Genomic DNA, 15,593 nt, shown 5'->3' on the forward strand with positions numbered 1-15,593 from the left:
TCTATGAGCTTATTGTGCTCATGGCTCTGGAAGAGCAAAGAATACCTCACATGTAATTGGGGTAATAGTACACACTTTCTCAGTCCTGAAGAATTGACATGAGGCTCAAATCAGTTATTATATGTGAAAGTGTGAGCTAGTGCTATATACATCTAAAGAATTATTATAATTGATGCCAAAGAATTGATGCTTTTGAACTGTGGTGTTGGTGAAGACTCTTGAGAGTCCCTTGGACTGCAAGGAGATCCAACCAGTCCATTCTGAAGGAGATCAGCCCTGGGATTTCTTTGGAAGGAATGATGCTTAAGCTGAAACTCCAGTACTTTGGCCACCTCATGAGAAGAGTTGACTCATTGGAAAAGACTCTGATGCTGGGAGGGATTGGAGGCAAGAGGAGAAGGGGACAACAGAGGATGAGACGGCTGGATGGCATCACTGACTCGATGGACGTGAGTCTGAGTGAACTCCGGGAGTTGGTGATGGACAGGGAGGCCTGGCGTGCTGCGATTCATGGGGTTGCAGAGAGTTGGACACGACTGAGCGACTGATCTGATCTGATGTAATCAAAGCCAGATTTAAGAAAACTGTAAGCAAGGGAAAATCAAACTTTGGGAAATTTGTGGACATGTTATTGGACATTTGTGCATATTTTTGGAAAACCTTGTGTTTTGTAGGTACCTGGTATCAGTAGCCCCATCTTGTCGATGTGCTACTCATTTCAATAGGTCAGAATATCTAATGTATTGGTTCCTTTAGGGTGAAATCCTTCATTCAAGCAGGAATAGAAAAAGACTAAATCTTGTGTCCACTGGAAAAATTGAGGACTTTAGAAGGATAAAAGGGTGGGCAAGACAGGAATAAAATGAAGACAAGAACATGAATAGCAATTGTGAAGGAATCGGAGAAGATTTGGTGGCTTCCTGTGTGGAGTCCATGGGGAGTGGCAGAAATGGGAAGAGAGCTTTTCTAAGATGTTTTATTGTGTAATGTTGTCCCTTCCCCTGTCCACCTGAACCATGTATTTTCTGAAGATATTAAATAAAAATTATATTAAAAAAATCAGTATACCACAAGATGGTCTCCAGGGTCACCCATATTATTTGCACTGTGCCTTCAAACTATTACTCCATGAACAAAATAACTTATTGAGCGTACAATGTGTTCTAGGAACTAGTTTTCTTTTTTTTTAATTTATATATTTCTTTATTAAGGGATAATTGCTTTACAGAATTGTGTTGGTTTCTGCCAAACACCAACATGAATCAGCCATAGGTACACATATGTCCCCTCCCATTTGAACCTCCCTCCCCGCTCCCTCCCCATCCCACCCCCTAGGTTGTTACAGAGCCCTGGTTTGAGTTCCCTGAAACATACAGCAAATTCCCACGGGCTATCTAAGGAACAAGCATTGATCCTTCCACATTATCTTACAGGATTCAAACAGCATCACAGTAGAAATGGGTATATCTTCATTTTTTAAAAAGAGGAAACAGACTCAGAAAGAAAAACTGCCCACACTTGGTGTTCTCAAACTTCAGTCCATCAGAGTCACTGGAAGACTCACTGAAACTCAGATTGCTGGGCCCCTGACCCCAGAAGTTTCTGATTCAGTAGGTCTGGGTTGTGAGTTGGACCATAAAGAGGGCTGAGCACTGAAGAATTGATGCCTTTGAATTGAAGTGCTGAGAAGACTCCTGAGAGTCCTTGGGACTGCAAGGAGATCAAACCAGTCAAACCTAAAGGAAATCAACCCTGAATATTCATTGGAAGGACTGATGCTGAAGCTGAAGCTCCAGTCCTTCGGCTACCTGATGTGAAGAGCTGACTCAATGGAAAAGACCCTGATGATGGGAAAGAGTGAAGGCGGGAGAAGAAGGGGATGACAGAGGATGAGATGGTTAGATGGAATCACTGACTCAATGGACATGAATCTGAGCAAACTCTGGGAGATACTGAAGGACAGGGAAGACTGGCGTACCGTACAGCTCATGGAACTCTACTAAAGTGCTCTGTAGTGACCTAAATGGTAGGGAAATGCAAAAAAGAGGGGGAATTTGTATATGTATAACTGAATCATTTTGCTGTACGGTAGAAACTAACACCACATTGTAAAGCATCTATACTTCAATACAAATTAAATTTAAAAAACCCTTTTTAAAAAAAACTCAGCAGCTAGGATTTGAACTAGCTTGACCACAGAACTCATTTCCTTCCCATTGCACCCCCCCCCCCCCCCACCCCACCCCCCAGTGCCTCTCCAGGACTCTCAACTTTGACTGTGCATTAGAAGTATCTTGGGACCTCCAGGCCACAGCTCAGGAGCAAAACTTCTCAGGTATTTTCAATGGACAGCTAAGGGCAATACTCACTGTTAAAAGGTAAGAAATCAAGGAATATGGCTTAAATGTTCCCAGGGGCCCAGAACCTCTGTGTGTGTGTGTGTGTGTGTGTGTGTGCATGTGTGTGTTCACATCCATGTGAGAAGCTGAATGAATCCTCTCTAGACCAAAGTCTGAAGCAGTTATGTCCTTATTTGCATTTTCCCCACTGGTTCAGACATGGAATAAGCCCAGTCTTTGGAGTCTGACCACCTAGGGTTAAATCCTCTTGAAGCTGCTTTTTAGCTGTGTAATCCAAGTCAAGTTCCTTTCTTAGTGCTGATATGTTGTTTATGTGGAATGAATGTGATATGATCCATAAAATATAAGCAGAATAGGACTCTGTTCCCTTACTGTGTTCCTTTAGAGAGAGGCTGGCTTGGCAGCTTTCTAACTAAAACCAGCATTTCCCAAAGTGTGAGAGTTACATTGCTGATGGCACAAGAGATGTTATTTGTGTCCCAACGTGGATTAAATAAAACCAAATCATATTATGAGTAAGTTTTTTTCTTTTCAAATGTTTTAAATTCTTCTGAGTATATCAAAGGGAAAGTTTCAGTGTGGTGCTAGCATGTCTTTACAATGCCTCCAAACTTGCTTCCTAATAATCCATCTATAATAACATAATGGATAAATATATATGAGTCTATGTTTATAAGTGATATATAAGTTTCAGGTGTATAGCGTCATAATTTGACATGTGTATACACTGTAAAGCAATCATCACCACAAGTCTAGCTGCCATCCCTCACCATATGGTTGATCCCTTTCACCCATTTTTCCCACTCCCATATCACCTTCCCTTCTGCTAACCACCAATCTGTTCTCTGAATCTATGAGTCTGTTTTCATTTATTTTGTTTGGAAATCTGTTTCTTTCAAATTCACATATGAGTGAAATTATATGGTATTTGTCTTTCTCCATCCTACTTCTTTCACTTTGCATAAAGCTCCAAGGTTCATCCATGTCATTACAAATGGAAGTATTGCATCCTTTTTCATGGCTAAGCAGCATCCCAGTATATTTACATACCATATCTTCTTAACCCATTATTGGATACTTAGGTTGTTACCATATTTGGCTATTGTAAATAGTGCTACAATGAACCTAGGCATGCACACATCTTTTTGAATTAGTGTTTTCATGTTCTTTGAATATATACCCAGAAGTGGAATAACTGGATCACATGGTCGTTCTATTCTTAATTCTTTGAGGAATCTCCATACTATTTTCCATAATGGCTGCACCAATTTACATTCCCACCAACAATGTATGAGGGTTCCCTTTCCTGTCCAGCTTCTCCAACATTTTTTATTTTTTGTCTTTTTGATAATAGCCATTTTAACAGGTGTAAGATGGTATCTCATTGCTGTTTTCATTTGTATTTCCCAAACAATTTGTGATGCTGAACATCTTTTTATGTGCCAGTTGACAACATATACCACTGAATATGATGTTAGCCTAGGAAATCAACCCTGACTATTCTTGGAAGGATTGATGCTGAAGCTGAAGATCCAATACTTTGGCCACCTGATGTGAAGAGCTGACTCATTGGAAAAGACCCTGGTGCTGGGAAAGACAGAGGGCAGGAGGAGAAGCAGCAGATAACAGAGGATGAGACGGTTGGATGGCATCACCGACTCAATGGACATAAGTTTGAGCAAACTCCAGGAGATAGTGAAGGACAGGGAAACCCGGCGTGCTGCAGTCTATGGTGTTGCAAAGAGTTGGACATGACTGAGTGAACAGCGTGATGTTAGCAGTGAGTTTGTCATATATGGCCTTTATATACATTTCATCTATACCAGTTTATTGAGAGTTTTTATCATAAATGGATAGGGAGGCAGGAAGATGAAGGACAAAGAAGGCAATGTAAAGACTGAATCAGAAGTTGGGCTTTGAAGTTGGAGGAAGAGCCATAAGTAAAGGAAGGTGGGGAACCTGTAGCAAAAAGGGATTGGATTCTCTTGTGAAGCCTCTGTAACACATTTTAGACTTCTCTCCAGAACTCTAAGTTAATAAATTTGTGTTGTTTTGAGTCACTAAGCTTGTGGTGATTTGTTATGGCATCAATAGGAAATAATACATGGCCCATGGAGGGGCCCCATGATAGACAGGGGTCTCAGCTCCAGGAGGAACCATTGTTAAGAGATTAGGAAGAACAGCCAGGTGGGCCCTTTAACAAATCTGCCTGGTGCTGCTATTCCATGTTGCATGATTCACCATGCTTGTGATTGATGTAGGAAACTGCCAAACTACTTTCCAAAATGGCTTTTTACCAATTTTTATTCCCTCTAGCCATAGAGTTTCCATTGTTCCGCATATCTGACAATACTTGGTATGATCAGTCTTCTTAGTTTTAACTGTTCCAGTGGGTGTGAACTGGTATCTCATTGTCACTGGTTATTTAATTTTGATGTGATCTTTACCTACAGTTTTTGAATAAAAAACAAGCTATAACATTTATTTCTATTATTATATTGAAAATAGGGGGAAATGGAATAAAGGCATAATAAAAAGTTGATTTCTGTTATTGTAAAGAAAATATGGGGAAATGAAAAAGGCAGAAAAGAAACCATATGTTGTAGGGAAATAAAAAGACATTAAATGGATTTTATCACGTAAGATGACTTCACAAAGTATGGATATTTTGATTTGTTTCAAGTGAACAGACCTCCCCACTCCATCAACAGAAGAGGCTACAGAGGCAGAGACAGCATTGTGAGCTGCTGGAGAAGACTTGAGACAGGCTGAGTGCTTGCAGTTCATCTGTAGAAGCGAGGAAATATTCCTGACAAGATGTTCTGAGGCTGAATAATTTCCTTTCTCTTTGTCCTGATAGAGGCTGCATTCGGTAGACTATGTCACTTTCCAGTTGACTCACTTTTTTACCTCCTAAACCCAAGAGAAAAGAGGATGGTGTTGAATATTTGCCGTTGTTGAACAATGATGTCCCCTTCAATTTCTGCCTAGGCTTTGTTGCTGAGACACCATGTAGACTCAGGCTGTGAAAGCAGAAAGCATGAAGACAGTCTAACCTGACCAGGGGTTAAGGATAAAGCTGATACACCTGAGTCACCAGTAATCATGCCCCAAACCCTCAGTCTCCAAAGTGGTTCATGGACATCAGACGCTTTTCCCCCAGTCTGATGCCTTTGTGAAGCTAATCCCCTTTACTCCAGAAATTAAACTTATTGCTTATGCAGAATTTGGTAAAATGTGTAGAGACATGTGAACGGCCATAATTTCAACTCAGTGATCTTTTAAAAGATTAGCATAAGATGATAAAAATAACAACATTCAATTTAGAAATTTTCACAAAACCAGTTAATATTCCTGTTCCCTGGAATACCACTGATGCTTATGTGTGTACATTTTTTTTCCTAATGGGGTATCAGAAAGCTCACAACCTGGAAGAGAATCTCAGAGAAGAGTGATTTTGAGCAATTCGTCATCTGTGATGGGGAGCAAAGGTCAACAGGTGACAGCCAGAATGGATGAAATTGACGTTCAAAATTATTTTAAACTACGTCAGCACCACTACCCACTAATACATTTTTTTCATTGACACTTGTTTATCTCTTTATCAAAAAGGAATTTGAAGGGACAAACTTAACGGGTCTTGGCCTATGTAAGAATTATAACCAAAGCTCTCAGATTTAATCCTGACTCATCCTCTGTTGCTATTGGGACCAGATTTTCAAAATTCATCCAATGAATAATGTACTGTACTATTAGTCTCTGTTTTCCGAGACATGTCCTTTTCCAAATCATGTAAATAAAGACTTACAAGGTCACTTTATATTTTTTGCCCAAAATATGGTTTTTAGATTTCCACACTGGACATGCAATACTATAAGCTAATTAATTGTCTTAAAATATGCAAAGTGTGAAGTCATTGTAAAGTTACTGTTGCCACCAAATATATAACTTGAAACGTATGCCTCCAAGCAATGAGTACTTCAGAGAAGACTCCAGAGAGAATTAGACTCAGAATTCTGTTATGGAGCTTTGATACATTTCAAACAGAACTAATGAAAAGAAATAGCATATTGAAAATGGAGATCATATGTATGGTGTAGCCTTTCTCAGAAATTCCTTAAAACAGAAAAAAAAAATTGGCAATAAAATGCTATTCCTTCAAGCTGAGAAATGGTTCCATGATGCATCAATTGGGACCTGGGTTAAATCCAATATAGTCCATCCTTAGTAAAGAATACCATTCAGCTGTTGAAAGAGGTAGGCTTACACATATTGACTTGGCAAAATCTCTAAGACATATTTTTAAATGAAAAACGCAAGAACAATAATATTGTATAATCCCATTTACACAGAAAGAAATGAAGTATAATTGAGATATAAACACATATGTATATAAGGGCACGAGACGTATACCAAACTATTGACAGAGGTTACTTCTGGGAGGGGGGTAGGTGAGTATGTGTGTATAAGTACACATGTGTATTGCAGGTGACCTGAGGGGCAATGAGCCAGAAATTAACAGGTTTTGTTCTGTATGATTCTTTTTGTTTGCATATTTTACAAGACTACATGTAGGTATAGGACAACCATCCCCAAACAAGAAAAGAAATGGTTTAATTAGATATACTTCAGTCAATTTTAGGTTAAAATATGATACTGGTATATATCTAAATCTGTAACATTCCTACTGACAGTACAATTGAAGAGAGCTCTGGAATTGGTTCTATCATGCCAAAACAATTAACTGAAGGTGGAAATAAATACAGATCCAATCCAGGGATAAGTGGTAAACTCCTATATACTTTGTTCTCCATTCTATTTCCATACCTCATACAGATCACAGTATAAAGCAAAGGGTTCAGTAAATATTAATTGGATGGATGTTTTTGGAACATCTTCCAACATCTGTTGGAAGCCTATCTTTTTATGACTTAAAATGCAAATATTGAACAAATGATATTATTTAGCATATTAGAGACAGTATGACTTTTACTACCTGGCTTAACTCTGTTTCCACAGCAAAGACACTAACATCAAGAACATTAGCTAACCATGCTCAGTGAGAACAGAGAAGACTGCAAGAAACCAACATGGCATCCAGCTTCATACCAAATGGAAGTTGTCCAGATGACGATAGTGTCCAGCCTTCCCTAGACGTCACATCTGGCTTCTCAAGCCCTTCCTTCAGCAGCATCCACCAGCCGTACTTAACATGAAACGCAAAGCAGGATCACCCACAACGTGCTCCTGGACCTCAGCCAGGCTGCCGACCCTGTGGCAAAGCTGTTGCAACACAAGATCTTTGGGGAGAACGTGTGGAGAATGGATGACAATGCAGGCTCGGCACCAAGCTGAAACGGGATCGCCACGAGCAGGGTGGGCACAAGAAACACAGCGATTTAATATCAAATGATAGGCTGCCTAGATGGACTTCTGGGAAATCAGATGCAATGGAAAAATTCCTTTCAGGCCAAGAGTCCCGCTGGGGAAAGGGAAGAGAATAAAGAACAAAAGAAAAAATTTTTGCAGCATTAGCTCTGACTGAAGGGGTATTATTAGTGGATGGATGGAATATAAAGTAATCTGCCTCCCAATGGCTGTCTTCTGTCTGGTCATCACCAACAGTGATATTAATTTTAAGCACAAAGGGATTTTGTATAGTTAATCCAGAATATGTCTATAAATGTTACATTTATAAGGAAAGTGTTTTTGCATAGTCATGGTGTTTACCTAGGTTTGAGATGTGCAACCATGTCACATTTCAAAACTTTGGAAAAATAATTCTATGTTCATAATTTCCAATGTAAAATGAAAACACAAACCATCTGGAAATTATCAAAATGCTATGTAAAGGCAATGATGCCATTTACTGTATAGAATCAATTTAGCACACCAATAAACACACACACACGTATAAACCTTGAAAAAGCCGGCTATTTCTTTTTTTCCATAGAACTTTTCATTTAAATTCTGTAGCCATTGTTGTGCAGTAAATTTCGTTGTCACACAGCTATAGCTAAAGTGCTTTTTATTTGATGTAATCCTACTGCATCATTAAAATATCAGTATTTTTTATGTTTTGCAAATATTTGTGGACACCATTAAGCAACATGAAGGCAAATGCAGTAACAAATGTCCATTTTATGGCCACTGTCAGACTATATATTGTACAATGCCCCAAGATTATCAGCAATCTAGACCTAAATTATCACAACCCTAAGTCCATGAAACACAAGACACATATATAATCTCCCTTAGTCCATGTATTGAAATGTTTGAATTGAAAGCTTGGGCTATCAATTCAGGCAGAAAATGTCGTTTCCCAGAGGAATTTTTCACTCTGGACAAAAAAAGAGAAAAGGCAAAGGAATGAAGCTAAAAGTTGGTTTCTGAGAACGGCTCTAAACCTGAGAGAAGATTTTTAAGTCCCCAGAGAAAAAAGAGGGGAAGTAAATGGACCAGTGGGGAAGATTATTTTTTAACCAGTGCTTTATTATTGTGAATTAACCAAGATGTTCAGATTATCAGTAAATGATGCTGATTATGGGGTTAGAGATTTCCTCCCAACTCAGAATTCTTCTCGAGAGAAACCAAAGAGATTGATGTTTCAAACTATGAATGACAAATTGCCTATAACATACAGTTCATGGCAAATTCAGAGCAAATAGTCTCTAAGTTGCTCAGGGATGCAACAAGCTAAGGTGCAGTAGGGAATATGCAAGAAATTGGGTCAGAATTGGAAATACTTTGTCATATTAGTGTGGAACTAGTTGTAAACACCTGGTGATTCAATTTGCCCAGTGACAGAATTCCCCTAACTTACTGATAAATATTCTATTTCTTCTGCTAAAATTCTTTATCACTTTGGTAAATCATAAAAGACAAATTACCCCATTTCCCATACCTCTGTTGGTCTTTTTTTGTAGAGCTTTGAAAGTGGTGAAAGAATTGATTTCATTGGCTGCAAATGACAATATTAATCAAAAGAGGCTGCCAGAACTTATAAAGGTGAATGTGTCTGGAGGGGTCGGGTTGGTAGACTAACTTGGCCTCTTGCGGTTCCCCTTCTGGTTGTAGCTCCACAGCAGCGCTTGGAGGAATAAGAGGAAGCTGCTGGGTCTGGCTGCCAAAAGACAAGACCAAAGAGGAAAAGTTAGAACTTTGAAATGCCAGTGTTCTGACTTTCAACCGCACTGTGTTCAAACCTCAAAGGCATTTGGACAGAAAGCAAGCCATTACGAATCATGAGAAAGATTTCAAAACCTTTTTCTGAACCATGCAGACCAAATGCACATAATCTGCTTCCTAAAACTACCCTGCAATGTAGCGCTTTTATTTTTGTCTGATTATTATGAATTTTAGAGGGTCTTCCAAATTAAGAGCTGTACCCTCCTCTGACAGAAGTCTCCTTGTCTATTAGATGATCAGTTTGAATGATATTTTCCTCCCCTTAATGTGAGAGCCAATTTAGAAGTTGGATTTTTATTCCATCATGAGTCTTTACAAATATTGACAAGATTTGCCATAAAGTTATCAAATGGCTTGATCAGTAATTCTGAATTAAGAAAAGAACTATAGATTTTACTTGAAGAGTATTTTTCTCACATGAGATAAAATATGTAGTAGAAGAATTAAAATGGGAATTTTATTTTTTATATCTCTAATTAAAAATGAAGTTTTTAATAGATAATTCTATTTCAGGCAAGAATATGTTGAGGTGTGAAAAAAATAGTTCTTTATTCTTGTAAGTGAACAAACTTAGGATTTTTTTAAAGAATTAAAAAAAATTTTATAGTACGCCGGTGTTGGTTATCTTTAGTAATGTGTACATGTCAATCCCAAACTCCCACTCTCTCTCTCCCTCCCACCCTTCGTATCTTAACCATAAATTCATTTTCTAAGTCTAGGAGTCTGTTTCTGTTTTGTAAATAAGTTCATTTGTATCATTTTTTAAGATTCAGCATATAGCGATATCATATGATATTTGTCTTTCACAAAATTGGCATTTTTTTGAGGACTTAAAGAACAGAACCAAATTACTTTAATTAAAACATTCAAAATATGCTCAGATAGAGTAGACAGTTGTAGAGTAGACAATATTTAGAGTTACAATTTGATGAGATTTCAAAGAAAACTGTAAAATTGAGACTTTTTTTCTAATTCAGCTGCCTTTTAAAAATTCTAAATGGAAATTTTTGGAGAATTTTTCTTATTTTCATAAACATATAAAATAGATGTGAATGCTGGAATATATATTTTAAAAATATCTTCATCTCTTATCTACATTTTTGTATCTTTTCATGTTCAATCTAAGCAATGGTGGATAAAGTTAGGTGTTTTTTTTTTTTTTAAGATAGCTTTAAGTAGCAGTTTATGAAAGAAATTTATTTCCTACAGATTAGCTTTAGGTTTTTCCTGACTTGTCTTTTAAGACTTGTGAAAATGTGAATATTTAAAAATTTTATATTTATTTGTGTTTGTTTTGCTTTTTGACTTCATTTACTTTTGGGCCTATGTAGAATTCTGTGATAATTCTCACTTTAGTGTAGGTTTGAATGTGTTGTATATGATGAGTCATTAGAATTAGTGACAGGGACTAGAAATAACATGAAACAAACCACATACAATAGATGAATTTATTTTAAAATTCTGCTTCTTACAAAATATAGTGTAGTGTGTAAACAGAAAACATTTGTGCTTTTCTACACCAGGATTTTAATCATTAAGGCAGAATAGTTTTTTCCGTTTGTGTTTTAAAATGGAAGAACATTATACAAATATTTGTACAATGGTAGGTGAGTATCTGTAAATGTGGGTACAAACACAAATATGCATTTCTGGATAGATATATTAACTAGTTTAAACAGTTTTAGAGAGAGCTGGGGCAGGTGATTGTGAAAGGAAGGGGAAGATTTTTACTTTCTGTTTTATGTCCTAGACATTTGGAATCTTCTAACTATGTGTGTTTTACTTTTTTTCAAAGTCAATGATTAAAATAAATATTCTAAATGGAATTATGTGCTATTTCTTTTTTCTTTATAATTTCCTGTGTAAAAATACCTTGGCTAATAATTTTTTTTATAAATAAAATTTAAGCATTTTTTTTAAGAGCTTGAAATTAAGCAGCTGTATTATTTTGCTTTTAGGAATTGTCTAAAGAAGCTGGCCTCCCAGGTTGGGCTCTGTCCTTACTTTGGCGAATTAGCAGCGTTGTCAGTTCAGCGTGAAGTGTTTCTTTTCAAATTATTATAATTCTTCCTGTGGTTGCTCTGAAGGAAACTTGCCTCATCTCGTGTGCTTTCTAATAAATCCTGATAGGTTATTTTGATGGGAAAAAAGCACACAGTCAAAAATATATCTTCAATTAATTTTGTGGCTTGCTTTTGTGCCACCGCTTGCTGCAAAGTTTCACATCTGAATATTTTGGTGATCAGAGTTTTGCTTGATTTAAAGTTAGTTGCTTGTCTGTAGATTTCTTATGGCAAAAAATTAATACTGAGATCTTTCTGTGATATTACCTAATTGCCACTCATGGGTTTGGGAACCATTGCCAGGCTGAAGTGGAGCATCCTATATAAGTCTGTAGGGATTACCTGTATTTGGTGTTCTTTAAAGTAATAGGATTTTCTCTATTTACATCGTTTCATTTGGAATGTTATATTTCCTTGGCATATCATTCTGGTCTGACTTCATGTGCAATGTGATAGGTTTTCATAAGACAAGAGAGTGCCTTTCAATTCTAAACATCCACTTGGGTGTAGTTAAATTTTCTCTATTTCTCTTGGGTGTAGTTATTTTCTCCATTTCGTAGTTATGCTTTTAGTATCTAGAAGAAATAATTGTTTAATTTTGCCCTACACTGAAATAGGATCTTTAAGATTAAAAACAATGTCAATTTTCAAAAATAATGCTCATCTATTCCTATAACTAGAGCTATATACATGTGAGGTAATAATTCATTAATTCCAAGATATATTCTGCTGTTGACAAAAAAGGACAGAATTTTGTAATTATAGCTTGTGTCTAAAAGATGCCAAAACAATAAGTTTAATAACAAAATCATTTGAGCCAAGCTGTCAGAAAACTTTTAGCAAAAACAACTGGTCAGTTGAATAATTCAGTTTTTAAGGAGTGTTTCTGATATCTCTCTGAAGCAAAAATAGAATAAAAAACAATGACGTGTTTCTATATTAAATCTATACTACAAAACAAATAAAAATAAAATTATTTGTGTTTCAAAATGCAGAAAATAATTGGTTAAAAAATTTCGTATCATATAGATAATGAGCATGTGTTGAAAATTGTTACTTGGATTTAAGGGCAGAAGATTTATTTTTAAGTTTATAGGTATCATGCAGACTTTCAAGATTAAATATATATCTTGTACTCAACTTTTTGTTGTATCATAAAAGGCCCTGCTGGAAGTGGTAATGACATTATTGGCCTGTGAAAATTTTGTTCACTGTAGAGATAATGGTTAGTACTAAATACAGGAGGAAAGGTATCCATAATTCAGAATTTGGAAAGTTATTTTATTAGTAGATCATTTTAATTGAGCATTGTGAAAATTAATTTTTTAAAGTAAGATAATGGTTTTATTCTTAAAAAAGAGTTAAAGTCTTGAAGCAGTATTTTCATCATCTTACTTTTAAATCAATATGGATTTCATATTTTCTAAGACTTTGATAGTATTGAAAAAGCAACTTACTGGCTTAAAATGTTATACAGAGACCTAGGGTATTAATTTATCTTCATCTTTTTTAAAAACATAAGTTTAGTATTTGAGATATCTGTGGTTTGCTTTGCATAATTACAATGACAGTGATTCAATACTTTTTACACAATTATCTTTCTAAGTTATGTTTTGAAGATTTTTTTTTCAGGAAGTAAAGCATCAATAGAATGCTTTTTTTTTTTTTTTTTTTTTTTGCCTTATAGCCACAGACTTCTGTCAAACAATTTTTTTAGAATATTTCCATTTTGTTAAAAGATCATAATTACTGCCATTGCCGTTGCTATTATTACTTCCAATAGATAGTATCAAACACTTAAATTTTTCCAGGCATTGTGCTTAATGTATTATATGTATCATCCTATTTAATCCTTACAACAACTGCATGAGGCAGAGACACTTATTTTACAGATGGAGAAATCGAGGCACAGAGAGCTTAAGTAACTGGGTCACTTTCATAACTAGCCAATGATGGTCCTGGGATTTGGAACCCAGGCAGTCTGATGCCAGAATCCATGTCTCAAATTCCATAGATAAGGGATTTGAATCTATTTGAATTCCCATTTTATGTTTCATTGATATAATAACATAACTTCATGAGCAAAAATCATAAAATTCTGAAAAATGATTTGCTTAATATTTTTTATGTCTATGGAAAAGCTTTAGATTTACAGAAAAAAATAAATTGTGTGGACTCTTTGGATTCAAGAAAGAAGCTGCAGATAACTAACTGGGGAATGATTGAACAAAAGGAAAATAATAATTTTTTTTAATAGCTGATTTTATGTTGTTGATTGATATCTAGACGTAAAAGGCATGATTCTTGCTCTCGATTCCTTACAGTTTGGTTGGGGAATTAGTTGAGTAAATAGATAATTAGATGCAGTATGAGTAGGACCAAATCAGAGGCAAATCTAAGTTCATAGAAAAGGTTCTTCCTTCCTAAAACTTACTTTCCTTAGCTTGAGGGAGAGTGGGGAGGCTGCCTTGAGGAGGTGATCCTTGAGCTGCATGCATTTAGAAAGATGCGCAAAAGTTTCTGAGGTAGAGAAAGGGTGGAGTGGAGGGTTTTGCAGGAAGAGAAATCCCAGACTTAAAGCTACATACCAAGTGAAGTAAGACAGAGAAGCAGATGCATCATATGACATTCCTTATATGCGGAATCTAAGAAGACATGATACAAATGAACTTATTTACAAAACAGAAACAGACTCACAGACTTAGAGAAGGAACTTATGGTCGCTGAGGGGAAGGATGGGAGAAGGAACAGTTAGGGAGCTTGGGACGGTCAGGTACACACTGCTATATTTAAAATGGATGACCAACAAGGACTTACTATAGCACAGGAAACTGCTCAATGTCATGTGGCAGGCTGGATGGGAGGGGAGTTTTGGGGAGAATGGATACGTGTATATGTATGGCCGAGTCCCTTTGCTGTCCACCCAAAACTATCACAACATTGCTAATTGGCCCTACTCCAGTAGAAAATAAAAAGTTTAATTAAAAAAAAAAAAAAGACTTAAAGGTACAGACACTTTAGCAGGGCTTGAGTTAGAAACTTCACAGACAGAACATGAAGCATAGGAAATGAAGTTGGCAAAATAGAGTCTGCAAAATAAACTGCCTTGTATACTGTTGTAAAGACCTAGGGTTTTATCTTGATGGTCAAAGAGAACCATTCAAAGATTTAAGTAGGGGAGGAAACATAATTAGACGTGTTTTAGAAAGAAAGTTTCAGACAAATAATGAAGGTTTTAATACAGTGAGGCAAGACTAAGTCAGGAGATAGTTGTACATGATTGCAGTAATCCTGGTGAGATATAATTAGAACTTGAATTAAAGCAATGGAAATGAAAACAGAGAAGAGAGGATAAGTTTAAAAGCTACTTAGGAGAAGACTAAATGGTCAATAAGATATCTTCCAAAAAGGAACTACTCTGATTTCTGTTACTAGAAGTTGGTTTTGATTGTTTTTGAATTTTATATAAAATCATACAGTATTCTTTTTTTTTTGATCTGACATCTTTACTCAATATTTATGTTATTGCATACAGCAGTAGATTGTTCTTTAAAAACTATCATAATTGTATCCCCTTGTGTGAATATATCATAATTTATTTTGTCTATTATTGGTTGACTGCTGGGTTGTCTTTATTTTTGTGTTAATTTAATTATGGTGCATAAATATTCTTGTACATTTTTTTGGTGCACACACACACACACACACATATATATACACATTCTATTAGAATTGCATAGATACAGGGAGCAAGCTTGTTATTGCAGAAGAGGGAGAGGAGATGGGGATGGGTGAAATAGGTGAAGGCAATTAACAGATATGAACAACTAGTTATCAAATAAATAAGTCACTGAGGTGGAATGTACAGCTCATGGAAAATAGTCAATATATTGTAATAACTTTGTATGGTATGTAATGTATAAGAATGTCGAATTGCTAAGTTTTACACCCGAAACTAATAACTAATATAGTAAGTCACTAC

Source organism: Bos javanicus, chromosome 9 (assembly GCF_032452875.1).
Source record: "Bos javanicus breed banteng chromosome 9, ARS-OSU_banteng_1.0, whole genome shotgun sequence".
Taxonomy (NCBI): Eukaryota; Metazoa; Chordata; class Mammalia; order Artiodactyla; family Bovidae; genus Bos; species Bos javanicus.